The sequence below is a fragment of the Carassius carassius genome, unplaced genomic scaffold (assembly GCF_963082965.1).
Source record: "Carassius carassius unplaced genomic scaffold, fCarCar2.1 SCAFFOLD_60, whole genome shotgun sequence".
NCBI classification, from domain to species: domain Eukaryota; kingdom Metazoa; phylum Chordata; class Actinopteri; order Cypriniformes; family Cyprinidae; genus Carassius; species Carassius carassius.
In genome coordinates, this window is record NW_026775084.1 from 757,501 (window position 1) to 772,500 (window position 15,000).

The 15,000-nt window shown below is 37.1% G+C and overlaps 21 non-coding genes across 21 annotated transcripts in view; all 21 read right to left on the reverse strand.

The window, feature by feature from the left end:
* Nucleotides 1-1,199: 1,199 nt before the first annotated feature.
* LOC132134984 (5S ribosomal RNA) lies at nt 1,200-1,318 on the reverse strand. Its single transcript, XR_009429952.1, has one exon. It is a non-coding gene; the product is annotated as a 5S ribosomal RNA (ribosomal RNA).
* Nucleotides 1,319-1,921: 603 nt separating this feature from the next.
* LOC132135392 (5S ribosomal RNA) lies at nt 1,922-2,040 on the reverse strand. Its single transcript, XR_009430338.1, has one exon. It is a non-coding gene; the product is annotated as a 5S ribosomal RNA (ribosomal RNA).
* An 84-nt stretch (nt 2,041-2,124) lies between these two features.
* LOC132135925 (5S ribosomal RNA) lies at nt 2,125-2,243 on the reverse strand. Its single transcript, XR_009430840.1, has one exon. It is a non-coding gene; the product is annotated as a 5S ribosomal RNA (ribosomal RNA).
* A 597-nt stretch (nt 2,244-2,840) lies between these two features.
* On the reverse strand, nt 2,841-2,959 carry LOC132135791 (5S ribosomal RNA). The gene has a single exon (XR_009430714.1). It is a non-coding gene; the product is annotated as a 5S ribosomal RNA (ribosomal RNA).
* An 84-nt stretch (nt 2,960-3,043) lies between these two features.
* LOC132134985 (5S ribosomal RNA) lies at nt 3,044-3,162 on the reverse strand. The gene has a single exon (XR_009429953.1). It is a non-coding gene; the product is annotated as a 5S ribosomal RNA (ribosomal RNA).
* Nucleotides 3,163-3,973: 811 nt separating this feature from the next.
* LOC132134986 (5S ribosomal RNA) lies at nt 3,974-4,092 on the reverse strand. Its single transcript, XR_009429954.1, has one exon. It is a non-coding gene; the product is annotated as a 5S ribosomal RNA (ribosomal RNA).
* A 596-nt stretch (nt 4,093-4,688) lies between these two features.
* Nucleotides 4,689-4,807, reverse strand: LOC132134987 (5S ribosomal RNA). The gene has a single exon (XR_009429955.1). It is a non-coding gene; the product is annotated as a 5S ribosomal RNA (ribosomal RNA).
* A 1,876-nt stretch (nt 4,808-6,683) lies between these two features.
* LOC132134989 (5S ribosomal RNA) lies at nt 6,684-6,802 on the reverse strand. The gene has a single exon (XR_009429956.1). It is a non-coding gene; the product is annotated as a 5S ribosomal RNA (ribosomal RNA).
* A 602-nt stretch (nt 6,803-7,404) lies between these two features.
* Nucleotides 7,405-7,523, reverse strand: LOC132135875 (5S ribosomal RNA). Its single transcript, XR_009430793.1, has one exon. It is a non-coding gene; the product is annotated as a 5S ribosomal RNA (ribosomal RNA).
* An 84-nt stretch (nt 7,524-7,607) lies between these two features.
* Nucleotides 7,608-7,726, reverse strand: LOC132135927 (5S ribosomal RNA). The gene has a single exon (XR_009430841.1). It is a non-coding gene; the product is annotated as a 5S ribosomal RNA (ribosomal RNA).
* Nucleotides 7,727-8,324: 598 nt separating this feature from the next.
* Nucleotides 8,325-8,443, reverse strand: LOC132135792 (5S ribosomal RNA). The gene has a single exon (XR_009430715.1). It is a non-coding gene; the product is annotated as a 5S ribosomal RNA (ribosomal RNA).
* Nucleotides 8,444-8,527: 84 nt separating this feature from the next.
* On the reverse strand, nt 8,528-8,646 carry LOC132134990 (5S ribosomal RNA). The gene has a single exon (XR_009429957.1). It is a non-coding gene; the product is annotated as a 5S ribosomal RNA (ribosomal RNA).
* An 812-nt stretch (nt 8,647-9,458) lies between these two features.
* LOC132134991 (5S ribosomal RNA) lies at nt 9,459-9,577 on the reverse strand. Its single transcript, XR_009429958.1, has one exon. It is a non-coding gene; the product is annotated as a 5S ribosomal RNA (ribosomal RNA).
* A 591-nt stretch (nt 9,578-10,168) lies between these two features.
* LOC132134992 (5S ribosomal RNA) lies at nt 10,169-10,287 on the reverse strand. The gene has a single exon (XR_009429959.1). It is a non-coding gene; the product is annotated as a 5S ribosomal RNA (ribosomal RNA).
* Nucleotides 10,288-10,885: 598 nt separating this feature from the next.
* LOC132136128 (5S ribosomal RNA) lies at nt 10,886-11,004 on the reverse strand. The gene has a single exon (XR_009431029.1). It is a non-coding gene; the product is annotated as a 5S ribosomal RNA (ribosomal RNA).
* A 1,449-nt stretch (nt 11,005-12,453) lies between these two features.
* On the reverse strand, nt 12,454-12,572 carry LOC132134800 (5S ribosomal RNA). The gene has a single exon (XR_009429777.1). It is a non-coding gene; the product is annotated as a 5S ribosomal RNA (ribosomal RNA).
* Nucleotides 12,573-12,656: 84 nt separating this feature from the next.
* LOC132134993 (5S ribosomal RNA) lies at nt 12,657-12,775 on the reverse strand. The gene has a single exon (XR_009429960.1). It is a non-coding gene; the product is annotated as a 5S ribosomal RNA (ribosomal RNA).
* Nucleotides 12,776-13,596: 821 nt separating this feature from the next.
* Nucleotides 13,597-13,715, reverse strand: LOC132136095 (5S ribosomal RNA). The gene has a single exon (XR_009430998.1). It is a non-coding gene; the product is annotated as a 5S ribosomal RNA (ribosomal RNA).
* An 84-nt stretch (nt 13,716-13,799) lies between these two features.
* On the reverse strand, nt 13,800-13,918 carry LOC132136129 (5S ribosomal RNA). The gene has a single exon (XR_009431030.1). It is a non-coding gene; the product is annotated as a 5S ribosomal RNA (ribosomal RNA).
* Nucleotides 13,919-14,736: 818 nt separating this feature from the next.
* On the reverse strand, nt 14,737-14,855 carry LOC132136335 (5S ribosomal RNA). The gene has a single exon (XR_009431206.1). It is a non-coding gene; the product is annotated as a 5S ribosomal RNA (ribosomal RNA).
* An 84-nt stretch (nt 14,856-14,939) lies between these two features.
* The window catches only part of LOC132136130 (5S ribosomal RNA), a 119-nt gene continuing 58 nt past the window's right edge, over nt 14,940-15,000 (reverse strand). The window contains exon 1 of the ribosomal RNA XR_009431031.1: nt 14,940-15,000. This exon is cut by the window's right edge and continues 58 nt beyond it. This is a non-coding gene — a ribosomal RNA (5S ribosomal RNA).

Genomic DNA, 15,000 nt, shown 5'->3' on the forward strand with positions numbered 1-15,000 from the left:
TTAGATAATTACTGAAAAATTCCAAAAGTACTAGGCTGCAAAGAGAGGGCTATTTAAAGATCAGCGACTATAACCGCCAGTGCATTATATAAGTAGAGAAGGAAACCTAAAAGTTTACAGCACCTGGTATTCCCAGGCGGTCTCCCATCCAAGTACTAACCAGGCCCAAACCTGTTTCGGTTTTCTAAGACTGGGCATTGACTCTTTTTTTTTTTTTTTTTTTTTTGCAAGATTATTAGACAATTAGTGAAAAGTTCCAAAAGTACTAACCAGGCCCAAACCTGTTTCGGTTTTCTAAGACTGGGCATTGACTCTTTTTTTTTTTTTTTTTTTGCTAGATTAGTAGACAATTAGTGAAAAGTTCCAAAACTACTAAACAGGCCCAAACCTGTTTCGGTTTTCTAAGACTGGGCATTGACTCTTGTTTTTTTTTTGCAAGATTGTTAGACAATTAGTGAAAATTTTCAAAAGTACTAACCAGGCCCAAACCTGTTTCGGTTTTCTAAGACTGGGCATTGACTCTTTTTTTTTTTTTTTTTTTGCTAGATTATTAGACAATTAGTGAAAAGTTCCAAAACTACTAAACAGGCCCAAACCTGTTTCGGTTTTCTAAGACTGGGCATTGACTCTTTTTTTTTTTTTTTTTTTTTGCAAGATTATTAGACAATTAGTGAAAAGTTCCAAAAGTACTAACCAGGCCCAAACCTGTTTCGGTTTTCTAAGACTGGGCATTGACTCTTTTTTTTTTTTTTTTTTTGCTAGATTAGTAGACAATTAGTGAAAAGTTCCAAAGCTACTAAACAGGCCCAAACCTGTTTCGGTTTTCTAAGACTGGGCATTGACTCTTTTTTTTTTTTTGCAAGATTGTTAGACAATTAGTGAAAATTTTCAAAAGTACTAACCAGGCCCAAACCTGTTTCGGTTTTCTAAGACTGGGCATTGACTCTTTTTTTTTTTTTTTTTTTTGCTAGATTATTAGACATTTAGTGAAAAGTTCCAAAACTACTAAACAGGCCCAAACCTGTTTCGGTTTTCTAAGACTGGGCATTGACTCTTTTTTTTTTTTTTTATTTATTTATGCAAAACTCTTAGATAATTACTGAAAAATTCCAAAAGTACTAGGCTGCAAAGAGAGGGCTATTTAAAGATCAGCCACTATAACCGCCAGTGCATTATATAAGTAGAGAAGGAAACCTAAAAGCTTACAGCACCTGGTATTCCCAGGCGGTCTCCCATCCAAGTACTAACCAGGCCCAAACCTGCTTAGCTTCCGAGATCAGACGAGATCGGGCATAGCCAGGCTGGTATGGCCGTAAGCGAAGGAGGCTGCAAAGAGAGGGCTATTTAAAGATCAGCCACTATAATCGGTATTTCCAGGCAGTCTCCCATCCAAGTACTAACTGGGCCCAAACCTGCTTAGATTCTGAGATTGGGCATTGACTCTTTATTTATTTAATTTTTTTTTTTGCAAATTTATTACATAATTACTGAAAATTTCCAAAAGTACTAACCAGGCCCAAACCTGTTTCGGTTTTCTAAGACTGGGCATTGACTCTTTTTTTTTTTTTTTTTTTTTTGCTAGATTATTAGACAATTAATGAAAAGTTCCAAAACTACTAAACAGGCCCAAACCTGTTTCGGTTTTCTAAGACTGGGCATTGACTCTTTTTTTTTTTTTTTTTTTTTGCTAGATTATTAGACAATTAGTGAAAAGTTCCAAAACTACTAAACAGGCCCAAACCTGTTTCGGTTTTCTAAGACTGGGCATTGACTCTTTTTTATTTTTTATTTTTTTATTTATGCAAAACTCTTAGATAATTACTGAAAAATTCCAAAAGTACTGGGCTGCAAAGAGAGGGCTATTTAAAGATCAGCCACTATAACCGCCAGTGCATTATATAAGTAGAGAAGGAAACCTAAAAGCTTACAGCACCTGGTATTCCCAGGCGGTCTCCCATCCAAGTACTAACCAGGCCCAAACCTGCTTAGCTTCCGAGATCAGACGAGATCGGGCATAGCCAGGCTGGTATGGCCGTAAGTGAAGGAGGCTGCAAAGAGAGGGCTATTTAAAGATCAGCCACTATAACTGCCAGTGCATTATATAAGTAGAGAAGGAAACCTAAAAGCTTACAGCACCTGGTATTCCCAGGCGGTCTCCCATCCAAGTACTAACCAGGCCCAAACCTGCTTAGCTTCCGAGATCAGACGAGATCGGGCATAGCCATGCTGGTATGGCCATAAGCGAACGAGGCTGCAAAGAGAGGGCTATTTAAAGATCAGCCACTATAATCGGTATTTCCAGGCAGTCTCCCATCCAAGTACTAACTGGGCCCAAACCTGCTTAGATTCTGAGATTGGGCATTGACTCTTTATTTATTTAAAAAAATTTTTGCAAATTTATTACATAATTACTGAAAATTTCCAAAAGTACTAACCTGGCCCAAACCTGTTTCGGTTTTCTAAGACTGGGCATTGACTCTTTTTTTTTTTTTTTTTTTTTGCAAGATTATTAGACAATTAGTGAAAAATTTCAAAAGTACTAACCAGGCCCAAACCTGTTTCGGTTTTCTAAGACTGGGCATTGACTCTTTTTTTTTTTTTTTTTTTGCTAGATTATTAGACAATTAGTGAAAAGTTCCAAAACTACTAAACAGGCCCAAACCTGTTTCGGTTTTCTAAGACTGGGCATTGACTCTTTTTTTTTTTTTTTTTTAATTTATGCAAAACTCTTAGATAATTACTGAAAAATTCCAAAAGTACTAGGCTGCAAAGAGAGGGCTATTTAAAGATCAGCCACTATAACCGCCAGTGCATTATATAAGTAGAGAAGGAAACCTAAAAGCTTACAGCACCTGGTATTCCCAGGCGGTCTCCCATCCAAGTATTAACCAGGCCCAAACCTGCTTAGCTTCCGAGATCAGACGAGATCGGGCATAGCCAGGCTGGTATGGCCGTAAGCGAAGGAGGCTGCAAAGAGAGGGCTATTTAAAGATCAGCCACTATAACTGCCAGTGCATTATATAAGTAGAGAAGGAAACCTAAAAGCTTACAGCACCTGGTATTCCCAGGCGGTCTCCCATCCAAGTACTAACCAGGCCCAAACCTGCTTAGCTTCCGAGATCAGACGAGATCGGGCATAGCCAGGCTGGTATGGCCGTAAGCGAACGAGGCTGCAAAGAGAGGGCTATTTAAAGATCAGCCACTATAATCGGTATTTCCAGGCAGTCTCCCATCCAAGTACTAACTGGGCCCAAACCTGCTTAGATTCTGAGATTGGGCATTGACTCTTTATTTATTTAAAAAAATTTTTGCAAATTTATTACATAATTACTGAAAATTTCCAAAAGTACTAACCTGGCCCAAACCTGTTTCGGTTTTCTAAGACTGGGCATTGACTCTTTTTTTTTTTTTTTTTTTTGCAAGATTATTAGACAATTAGTGAAAATTTTCAAAAGTACTAACCAGGCCCAAACCTGTTTCTGTTTTCTAAGACTGGGCATTGACTCTTTTTTTTTTTTTTTTTTTGCTAGATTATTAGACAATTAGTGAAAAGTTCCAAAACTACTAAACAGGCCCAAACCTGTTTCGGTTTTCTAAGACTGGGCATTGACTCTTTTTTTTTTTTTTTTTTTGCAAGATTATTAGACAATTAGTGAAAATTTTCAAAAGTACTAACCAGGCCCAAACCTGTTTCGGTTTTCTAAGACTGGGCATTGACTCTTTTTTTTTTTTTTTTTTTGCTAGATTATTAGACAATTAGTGAAAAGTTCCAAAACTACTAAACAGGCCCAAACCTGTTTCGGTTTTCTAAGACTGGGCATTGACTCTTTTTTTTTTTTTTTTTTTTATTTATGCAAAACTCTTAGATAATTACTGAAAAATTCCAAAAGTACTAGGCTGCAAAGAGAGGGCTATTTAAAGATCAGCCACTATAACCGCCAGTGCATTATATAAGTAGAGAAGGAAACCTAAAAGCTTACAGCACCTGGTATTCCCAGGCGGTCTCCCATCCAAGTACTAACCAGGCCCAAACCTGCTTAGCTTCCGAGATCAGACGAGATCGGGCATAGCCAGGCTGGTATGGCCGTAAGCGAAGGAGGCTGCAAAGAGAGGGCTATTTAAAGATCAGCCACTATAATCGGTATTTCCAGGCAGTCTCCCATCCAAGTACTAACTGGGCCCAAACCTGCTTAGATTCTGAGATTGGGCATTGACTCTTTATTTATTTAATTTTTTTTTTTGCAAATTTATTACATAATTACTGAAAATTTCCAAAAGTACTAACCAGGCCCAAACCTGTTTCGGTTTTCTAAGACTGGGCATTGACTCTTTTTTTTTTTTTTGCTAGATTATTAGACAATTAATGAAAAGTTCCAAAACTACTAAACAGGCCCAAACCTGTTTCGGTTTTCTAAGACTGGGCATTGACTCTTTTTTTTTTTTTTTTTTTTTTTTGCTAGATTATTAGACAATTAGTGAAAAGTTCCAAAACTACTAAACAGGCCCAAACCTGTTTCGGTTTTCTAAGACTGGGCATTGACTCTTTTTTTTTTTTTTTTTTTATTTATGCAAAACTCTTAGATAATTACTGAAAAATTCCAAAAGTACTAGGCTGCAAAGAGAGGGCTATTTAAAGATCAGCCACTATAACCGCCAGTGCATTATATAAGTAGAGAAGGAAACCTAAAAGCTTACAGCACCTGGTATTCCCAGGCGGTCTCCCATCCAAGTACTAACCAGGCCCAAACCTGCTTAGCTTCCGAGATCAGACGAGATCGGGCATAGCCAGGCTGGTATGGCCGTAAGCGAAGGAGGCTGCAAAGAGAGGGCTATTTAAAGATCAGCCACTATAATCGGTATTTCCAGGCAGTCTCCCATCCAAGTACTAACTGGGCCCAAACCTGCTTAGATTCTGAGATTGGGCATTGACTCTTTATTTATTTAATTTTTTTTTTTGCAAATTTATTACATAATTACTGAAAATTTCCAAAAGTACTAACCAGGCCCAAACCTGTTTCGGTTTTCTAAGACTGGGCATTGACTCTTTTTTTTTTTTTTTTTTTTTTTGCAAGATTATTAGACAATTAGTGAAAATTTTCAAAAGTACTAACCAGGCCCAAACCTGTTTCGGTTTTCTAAGACTGGGCATTGACTCTTTTTTTTTTTTTTTTTTTTTGCTAGATTATTAGACAATTAATGAAAAGTTCCAAAACTACTAAACAGGCCCAAACCTGTTTCGGTTTTCTAAGACTGGGCATTGACTATTTTTTTTTTTTTTTTTTTTTTTGCTAGATTATTAGACAATTAGTGAAAAGTTCCAAAACTACTAAACAGGCCCAAACCTGTTTAGGTTTTCTAAGACTGGGCATTGACTCTTTTTTTTTTTTTTTTTTTTTGCTAGATTATTAGACAATTAGTGAAAATTTCCAAAAGTACTAACCAGGCCCAAACCTGTTTCGGTTTTCTAAGACTGGGCATTGACTCTTTTTTTTTTTTTTTTTTTGCTAGATTAGTAGACAATTAGTGAAAAGTTCCAAAACTACTAAACAGGCCCAAACCTGTTTCGGTTTTCTAAGACTGGGCATTGACTCTTTTTTTTTTTTTGCAAGATTGTTAGACAATTAGTGAAAATTTTCAAAAGTACTAACCAGGCCCAAACCTGTTTCGGTTTTCTAAGACTGGGCATTGACTCTTTTTTTTTTTTTTTTTTTGCTAGATTATTAGACAATTAGTGAAAAGTTCCAAAACTACTAACCAGGCCCAAACCTGTTTCGGTTTTCTAAGACTGGGCATTGACTCTTTTTTTTTTTTTTTTTTGCTAGATTAGTAGACAATTAGTGAAAAGTTCCAAAACTACTAAACAGGCCCAAACCTGTTTCGGTTTTCTAAGACTGGGCATTGACTCTTTTTTTTTTTTTGCAAGATTGTTAGACAATTAGTGAAAATTTTCAAAAGTACTAACCAGGCCCAAACCTGTTTCGGTTTTCTAAGACTGGGCATTGACTCTTTTTTTTTTTTTTTTTTTGCTAGATTATTAGACAATTAGTGAAAAGTTCCAAAACTACTAAACAGGCCCAAACCTGTTTCGGTTTTCTAAGACTGGGCATTGACTCTTTTTTTTTTTTTTTTTTTTTGCAAGATTATTAGACAATTAGTGAAAAGTTCCAAAAGTACTAACCAGGCCCAAACCTGTTTCGGTTTTCTAAGACTGGGCATTGACTCTTTTTTTTTTTTTTTTTTTGCTAGATTAGTAGACAATTAGTGAAAAGTTCCAAAGCTACTAAACAGGCCCAAACCTGTTTCGGTTTTCTAAGACTGGGCATTGACTCTTTTTTTTTTTTTGCAAGATTGTTAGACAATTAGTGAAAATTTTCAAAAGTACTAACCAGGCCCAAACCTGTTTCGGTTTTCTAAGACTGGGCATTGACTCTTTTTTTTTTTTTTTTTTTTGCTAGATTATTAGACATTTAGTGAAAAGTTCCAAAACTACTAAACAGGCCCAAACCTGTTTCGGTTTTCTAAGACTGGGCATTGACTCTTTTTTTTTTTTTTTATTTATTTATGCAAAACTCTTAGATAATTACTGAAAAATTCCAAAAGTACTAGGCTGCAAAGAGAGGGCTATTTAAAGATCAGCCACTATAACCGCCAGTGCATTATATAAGTAGAGAAGGAAACCTAAAAGCTTACAGCACCTGGTATTCCCAGGCGGTCTCCCATCCAAGTACTAACCAGGCCCAAACCTGCTTAGCTTCCGAGATCAGACGAGATCGGGCATAGCCAGGCTGGTATGGCCGTAAGCGAAGGAGGCTGCAAAGAGAGGGCTATTTAAAGATCAGCCACTATAATCGGTATTTCCAGGCAGTCTCCCATCCAAGTACTAACTGGGCCCAAACCTGCTTAGATTCTGAGATTGGGCATTGACTCTTTATTTATTTAATTTTTTTTTTTGCAAATTTATTACATAATTACTGAAAATTTCCAAAAGTACTAACCAGGCCCAAACCTGTTTCGGTTTTCTAAGACTGGGCATTGACTCTTTTTTTTTTTTTTTTTTTTTTCTAGATTATTAGACAATTAATGAAAAGTTCCAAAACTACTAAACAGGCCCAAACCTGTTTCGGTTTTCTAAGACTGGGCATTGACTCTTTTTTTTTTTTTTTTTTTTTGCTAGATTATTAGACAATTAGTGAAAAGTTCCAAAACTACTAAACAGGCCCAAACCTGTTTCGGTTTTCTAAGACTGGGCATTGACTCTTTTATATTTTTTATTTTTTTATTTATGCAAAACTCTTAGATAATTACTGAAAAATTCCAAAAGTACTGGGCTGCAAAGAGAGGGCTATTTAAAGATCAGCCACTATAACCGCCAGTGCATTATATAAGTAGAGAAGGAAACCTAAAAGCTTACAGCACCTGGTATTCCCAGGCGGTCTCCCATCCAAGTACTAACCAGGCCCAAACCTGCTTAGCTTCCGAGATCAGACGAGATCGGGCATAGCCAAGCTGGTATGGCCGTAAGTGAAGGAGGCTGCAAAGAGAGGGCTATTTAAAGATCAGCCACTATAACTGCCAGTGCATTATATAAGTAGAGAAGGAAACCTAAAAGCTTACAGCACCTGGTATTCCCAGGCGGTCTCCCATCCAAGTACTAACCAGGCCCAAACCTGCTTAGCTTCCGAGATCAGACGAGATCGGGCATAGCCATGCTGGTATGGCCATAAGCGAACGAGGCTGCAAAGAGAGGGCTATTTAAAGATCAGCCACTATAATCGGTATTTCCAGGCAGTCTCCCATCCAAGTACTAACTGGGCCCAAACCTGCTTAGATTCTGAGATTGGGCATTGACTCTTTATTTATTTAAAAAAATTTTTGCAAATTTATTACATAATTACTGAAAATTTCCAAAAGTACTAACCTGGCCCAAACCTGTTTCGGTTTTCTAAGACTGGGCATTGACTCTTTTTTTTTTTTTTTTTTTTTTGCAAGATTATTAGACAATTAGTGAAAAATTTCAAAAGTACTAACCAGGCCCAAACCTGTTTCGGTTTTCTAAGACTGGGCATTGACTCTTTTTTTTTTTTTTTTTTTGCTAGATTATTAGACAATTAGTGAAAAGTTCCAAAACTACTAAACAGGCCCAAACCTGTTTCGGTTTTCTAAGACTGGGCATTGACTCTTTTTTTTTTTTTTTTTTAATTTATGCAAAACTCTTAGATAATTACTGAAAAATTCCAAAAGTACTAGGCTGCAAAGAGAGGGCTATTTAAAGATCAGCCACTATAACCGCCAGTGCATTATATAAGTAGAGAAGGAAACCTAAAAGCTTACAGCACCTGGTATTCCCAGGCGGTCTCCCATCCAAGTATTAACCAGGCCCAAACCTGCTTAGCTTCCGAGATCAGACGAGATCGGGCATAGCCAGGCTGGTATGGCCGTAAGCGAAGGAGGCTGCAAAGAGAGGGCTATTTAAAGATCAGCCACTATAACTGCCAGTGCATTATATAAGTAGAGAAGGAAACCTAAAAGCTTACAGCACCTGGTATTCCCAGGCGGTCTCCCATCCAAGTACTAACCAGGCCCAAACCTGCTTAGCTTCCGAGATCAGACGAGATCGGGCATAGCCAGGCTGGTATGGCCGTAAGCGAACGAGGCTGCAAAGAGAGGGCTATTTAAAGATCAGCCACTATAATCGGTATTTCCAGGCAGTCTCCCATCCAAGTACTAACTGGGCCCAAACCTGCTTAGATTCTGAGATTGGGCATTGACTCTTTATTTATTTAAAAAAAATTTTGCAAATTTATTACATAATTACTGAAAATTTCCAAAAGTACTAACCTGGCCCAAACCTGTTTCGGTTTTCTAAGACTGGGCATTGACTCTTTTTTTTTTTTTTTTTTTTGCAAGATTATTAGACAATTAGTGAAAATTTTCAAAAGTACTAACCAGGCCCAAACCTGTTTCGGTTTTCTAAGACTGGGCATTGACTCTTTTTTTTTTTTTTTTTTTGCTAGATTATTAGACAATTAGTGAAAAGTTCCAAAACTACTAAACAGGCCCAAACCTGTTTCGGTTTTCTAAGACTGGGCATTGACTCTTTTTTTTTTTTTTTTTTTGCAAGATTATTAGACAATTAGTGAAAATTTTCAAAAGTACTAACCAGGCCCAAACCTGTTTCGGTTTTCTAAGACTGGGCATTGACTCTTTTTTTTTTTTTTTTTTTGCTAGATTATTAGACAATTAGTGAAAAGTTCCAAAACTACTAAACAGGCCCAAACCTGTTTCGGTTTTCTAAGACTGGGCATTGACTCTTTTTTTTTTTTTTTTTTTTTATTTATGCAAAACTCTTAGATAATTACTGAAAAATTCCAAAAGTACTAGGCTGCAAAGAGAGGGCTATTTAAAGATCAGCCACTATAACCGCCAGTGCATTATATAAGTAGAGAAGGAAACCTAAAAGCTTACAGCACCTGGTATTCCCAGGCGGTCTCCCATCCAAGTACTAACCAGGCCCAAACCTGCTTAGCTTCCGAGATCAGACGAGATCGGGCATAGCCAGGCTGGTATGGCCGTAAGCGAAGGAGGCTGCAAAGAGAGGGCTATTTAAAGATCAGCCACTATAATCGGTATTTCCAGGCAGTCTCCCATCCAAGTACTAACTGGGCCCAAACCTGCTTAGATTCTGAGATTGGGCATTGACTCTTTATTTATTTAATTTTTTTTTTTGCAAATTTATTACATAATTACTGAAAATTTCCAAAAGTACTAACCAGGCCCAAACCTGTTTCGGTTTTCTAAGACTGGGCATTGACTCTTTTTTTTTTTTTTGCTAGATTATTAGACAATTAATGAAAAGTTCCAAAACTACTAAACAGGCCCAAACCTGTTTCGGTTTTCTAAGACTGGGCATTGACTCTTTTTTTTTTTTTTTTTTTGCTAGATTATTAGACAATTAGTGAAAAGTTCCAAAACTACTAAACAGGCCCAAACCTGTTTCGGTTTTCTAAGACTGGGCATTGACTCTTTTTTTTTTTTTTTTTTTATTTATGCAAAACTCTTAGATAATTACTGAAAAATTCCAAAAGTACTAGGCTGCAAAGAGAGGGCTATTTAAAGATCAGCCACTATAACCGCCAGTGCATTATATAAGTAGAGAAGGAAACCTAAAAGCTTACAGCACCTGGTATTCCCAGGCGGTCTCCCATCCAAGTACTAACCAGGCCCAAACCTGCTTAGCTTCCGAGATCAGACGAGATCGGGCATAGCCAGGCTGGTATGGCCGTAAGCGAAGGAGGCTGCAAAGAGAGGGCTATTTAAAGATCAGCCACTATAATCGGTATTTCCAGGCAGTCTCCCATCCAAGTACTAACTGGGCCCAAACCTGCTTAGATTCTGAGATTGGGCATTGACTCTTTATTTATTTAATTTTTTTTTTTGCAAATTTATTACATAATTACTGAAAATTTCCAAAAGTACTAACCAGGCCCAAACCTGTTTCGGTTTTCTAAGACTGGGCATTGACTCTTTTTTTTTTTTTTTTTTTTTTGCTAGATTATTAGACAATTAATGAAAAGTTCCAAAACTACTAAACAGGCCCAAACCTGTTTCGGTTTTCTAAGACTGGGCATTGACTCTTTTTTTTTTTTTTTTGCTAGATTATTAGACAATTAGTGAAAAGTTCCAAAACTACTAAACAGGCCCAAACCTGTTTCGGTTTTCTAAGACTGGGCATTGACTCTTTTTTTTTTTTTTTTTTTTTATTTATGCAAAACTCTTAGATAATTACTGAAAAATTCCAAAAGTACTGGGCTGCAAAGAGAGGGCTATTTAAAGATCAGCCACTATAACCGCCAGTGCATTATATAAGTAGAGAAGGAAACCTAAAAGCTTACAGCACCTGGTATTCCCAGGCGGTCTCCCATCCAAGTACTAACCAGGCCCAAACCTGCTTAGCTTCTGAGATCAGACGAGATCGGGCATAGCCATGCTGGTATGGCCGTAAGCGAATGAGGCTGCAAAGAGAGGGCTATTTAAAGATCAGCCACTATAATCGGTATTTCCAGGCAGTCTCCCATCCAAGTACTAACTGGGCCCAAACCTGCTTAGATTCTGAGATTGGGCATTGACTCTTTATTTATTTAAAAAATTTTTTGCAAATTTATTACATAATTACTGAAAATTTCCAAAAGTACTAACCTGGCCCAAACCTGTTTCGGTTTTCTAAGACTGGGCATTGACTCTTTTTTTTTTTTTTTTTTTTTTTGCAAGATTATTAGACAATTAGTGAAAATTTTCAAAAGTACTAACCAGGCCCAAACCTGTTTCGGTTTTCTAAGACTGGGCATTGACTCTTTTTTTTTTTTTTTTTTTTTGCTAGATTATTAGACAATTAATGAAAAGTTCCAAAACTACTAAACAGGCCCAAACCTGTTTCGGTTTTCTAAGACTGGGCATTGACTATTTTTTTTTTTTTTTTTTTTTTTGCTAGATTATTAGACAATTAGTGAAAAGTTCCAAAACTACTAAACAGGCCCAAACCTGTTTAGGTTTTCTAAGACTGGGCATTGACTCTTTTTTTTTTTTTTTTTTTTTGCTAGATTATTAGACAATTAGTGAAAATTTCCAAAAGTACTAACCAGGCCCAAACCTGTTTCGGTTTTCTAAGACTGGGCATTGACTCTTTTTTTTTTTTTTTTTTTGCTAGATTAGTAGACAATTAGTGAAAAGTTCCAAAACTACTAAACAGGCCCAAACCTGTTTCGGTTTTCTAAGACTGGGCATTGACTCTTTTTTTTTTTTTGCAAGATTGTTAGACAATTAGTGAAAATTTTCAAAAGTACTAACCAGGCCCAAACCTGTTTCGGTTTTCTAAGACTGGGCATTGACTCTTTTTTTTTTTTTTTTTTTGCTAGATTATTAGACAATTAGTGAAAAGTTCCAAAACTACTAACCAGGCCCAAACCTGTTTCGGTTTTCTAAGACTGGGCATTGACTCTTTTTTTTTTTTTTTTTTGCTAGATTAGTAGACAATTAGTGAAAAGTTCCAAAACTACTAAACAGGCCCAAACCTGTTTCGGTTTTCTAAGACTGGGCATTGACTCTTTTTTTTTTTTTGCAAGATTGTTAGACAATTAGTGAAAATTTTCAAAAGTACTAACCAGGCCCAAACCTGTTTCGGTTTTCTAAGACTGGGCATTGACTCTTTTTTTTTTTTTTTTTTTGCTAGATTATTAGACAATTAGTGAAAAGTTCCAAAACTACTAAACAGGCCCAAACCTGTTTCGGTTTTCTAAGACTGGGCATTGACTCTTTTTTTTTTTTTTTTTTATTTATGCAAAACTCTTAGATAATTACTGAAAAATTCCAAAAGTACTAGGCTGCAAAGAGAGGGCTATTTAAAGATCAGCCACTATAACCGCCAGTGCATTATATAAGTAGAAAAGGAAACCTAAAAGCTTACAGCACCTGGTATTCCCAGGAGGTCTCCCATCCAAGTACTAACCAGGCCCAAACCTGCTTAGCTTCCGAGATCAGACGAGATCGGGTATAGCCAGGCTGGTATGGCCGTAAGCGAAGGAGGCTGCAAAGAGAGGGCTATTTAAAGATCAGCCACTATAACTGCCAGTGCATTATATAAGTAGAGAAGGAAACCTAAAAGCTTACAGCACCTGGTATTCCCAGGCGGTCTCCCATCCAAGTACTAACCAGGCCCAAACCTGCTTAGCTTCCGAGATCAGACGAGATCGGGCATAGCCAGGCTGGTATGGCCGTAAGCGAACGAGGCTGCAAAGAGAGGGCTATTTAAAGATCAGCCACTATAATCGGTATTTCCAGGCAGTCTCCCATCCAAGTACTAACTGGGCCCAAACCTGCTTAGATTCTGAGATTGGGCATTGACTCTTTATTTATTTAAAAAAAAATTTGCAAATTTATTACATAATTACTGAAAATTTCCAAAAGTACTAACCTGGCCCAAACCTGTTTCGGTTTTCTAAGACTGGGCATTGACTCTTTTTTTTTTTTTTTTTTTTGCAAGATTATTAGACAATTAGTGAAAATTTTCAAAAGTACTAACCAGGCCCAAACCTGTTTCGGTTTTCTAAGACTGGGCATTGACTCTTTTTTTTTTTTTTTTTTTTGCTAGATTATTAGACAATTAGTGAAAAGTTCCAAAACTACTAAACAGGCCCAAACCTGTTTCGGTTTTCTAAGATTGGGCATTGACTCTTTATTTATTTTTATTTTTTTTTTTGCAAATTTATTACATAATTACTTAAAATTTCCAAAAGTACTAACCAGGCCCAAACCTGTTTCGGTTTTCTAAGACTGGGCATTGACTCTTTTTTTTTTTTTTTTTTTTTTGCTAGATTGTTAGACAATTAATGAAAAGTTCCAAAACTACTAAACAGGCCCAAACCTGTTTCGGTTTTCTAAGACTGGGCATTGACTCTTTTTTTTTTTTTTTTTTTTATTTATGCAAAACTCTTAGATAATTACTGAAAAATTCCAAAAGTACTAGGCTGCAAAGAGAGGGCTATTTAAAGATCAGCCACTATAACCGCCAGTGCATTATATAAGTAGAGAAGGAAACCTAAAAGCTTACAGCACCTGGTATTCCCAGGAAGTCTCCCATCCAAGTACTAACCAGGCCCAAACCTGCTTAGCTTCTGAGATCAGACGAGATCGGGCATAGCCAGGCTGGTATGGCCGTAAGCGAAGGAGGCTGCAAAGAGAGGGCTATTTAAAGATCAGCCACTATAACTGCCAGTGCATTATATAAGTAGAGAAGGAAACCTAAAAGCTTACAGCACCTGGTATTCCCAGGCGGTCTCCCATCCAAGTACTAACAAGGCCCAAACCTGCTTAGCTTCCGAGATCAGACGAGATCGGGCATAGCCAGGCTGGTATGGCCGTAAGAGAACGAGGCTGCAAAGAGAGGGCTATTTAAAGATCAGCCACTATAATCGGTATTTCCAGGCAGTCTCCCATCCAAGTACTAACTGGGCCCAAACCTGCTTAGATTCTGAGATTGGGCATTGACTCTTTATTTATTTAAAAAAAATTTTGCAAATTTATTACATAATTACTGAAAATTTCCAAAAGTACTAACCTGGCCCAAACCTGTTTCGGTTTTCTAAGACTGGGCATTGACTCTTTTTTTTTTTTTTTTTTTTTTGCAAGATTATTAGACAATTAGTGAAAATTTTCAAAAGTACTAACCAGGCCCAAACCTGTTTCGGTTTTCTAAGACTGGGCATTGACTCTTTTTTTTTTTTTTTTTTTTTGCTAGATTATTAGACAATTAGTGAAAAGTTCCAAAACTACTAAACAGGCCCAAACCTGTTTCGGTTTTCTAAGACTGGGCATTGACTCTTTTTTTTTTTTCTTTTTTTTGCAAGATTATTAGACAATTAGTGAAAATTTTCAAAAGTACTAACCAGGCCCAAACCTGTTTCGGTTTTCTAAGACTGGGCATTGACTCTTTTTTTTTTTTTTTTTTTTGCTAGATTATTAGACAATTAGTGAAAAGTTCCAAAACTACTAAACAGGCCCAAACCTGTTTCGGTTTTCTAAGACTGGGCATTGACTCTTTTTTTTTTTTTTTTTTTTATTTATGCAAAACTCTTAGATAATTACTGAAAAATTCCAAAAGTACTGGGCTGCAAAGAGAGGGCTATTTAAAGATCAGCCACTATAACCGCCAGTGCATTATATAAGTAGAGAAGGAAACCTAAAAGCTTACAGCACCTGGTATTCCCAGGAGGTCTCCCATCCAAGTACTAACCAGGCCCAAACCTGCTTAGCTTCCGAGATCAGACGAGATCGGGCATAGCCAGGCTGGTATGGCCGTAAGCGAAGGAGGCTGCAAAGAGAGGGCTATTTAAAGATCAGCCACTATAACTGCCAGTGCATTATATAAGTAGAGAAGGAAACCTAAAAGCTTACAGCACCTGGTATTCCCAGGCGGTCTCCCATCCAAGTACTAACAAGGCCCAAACC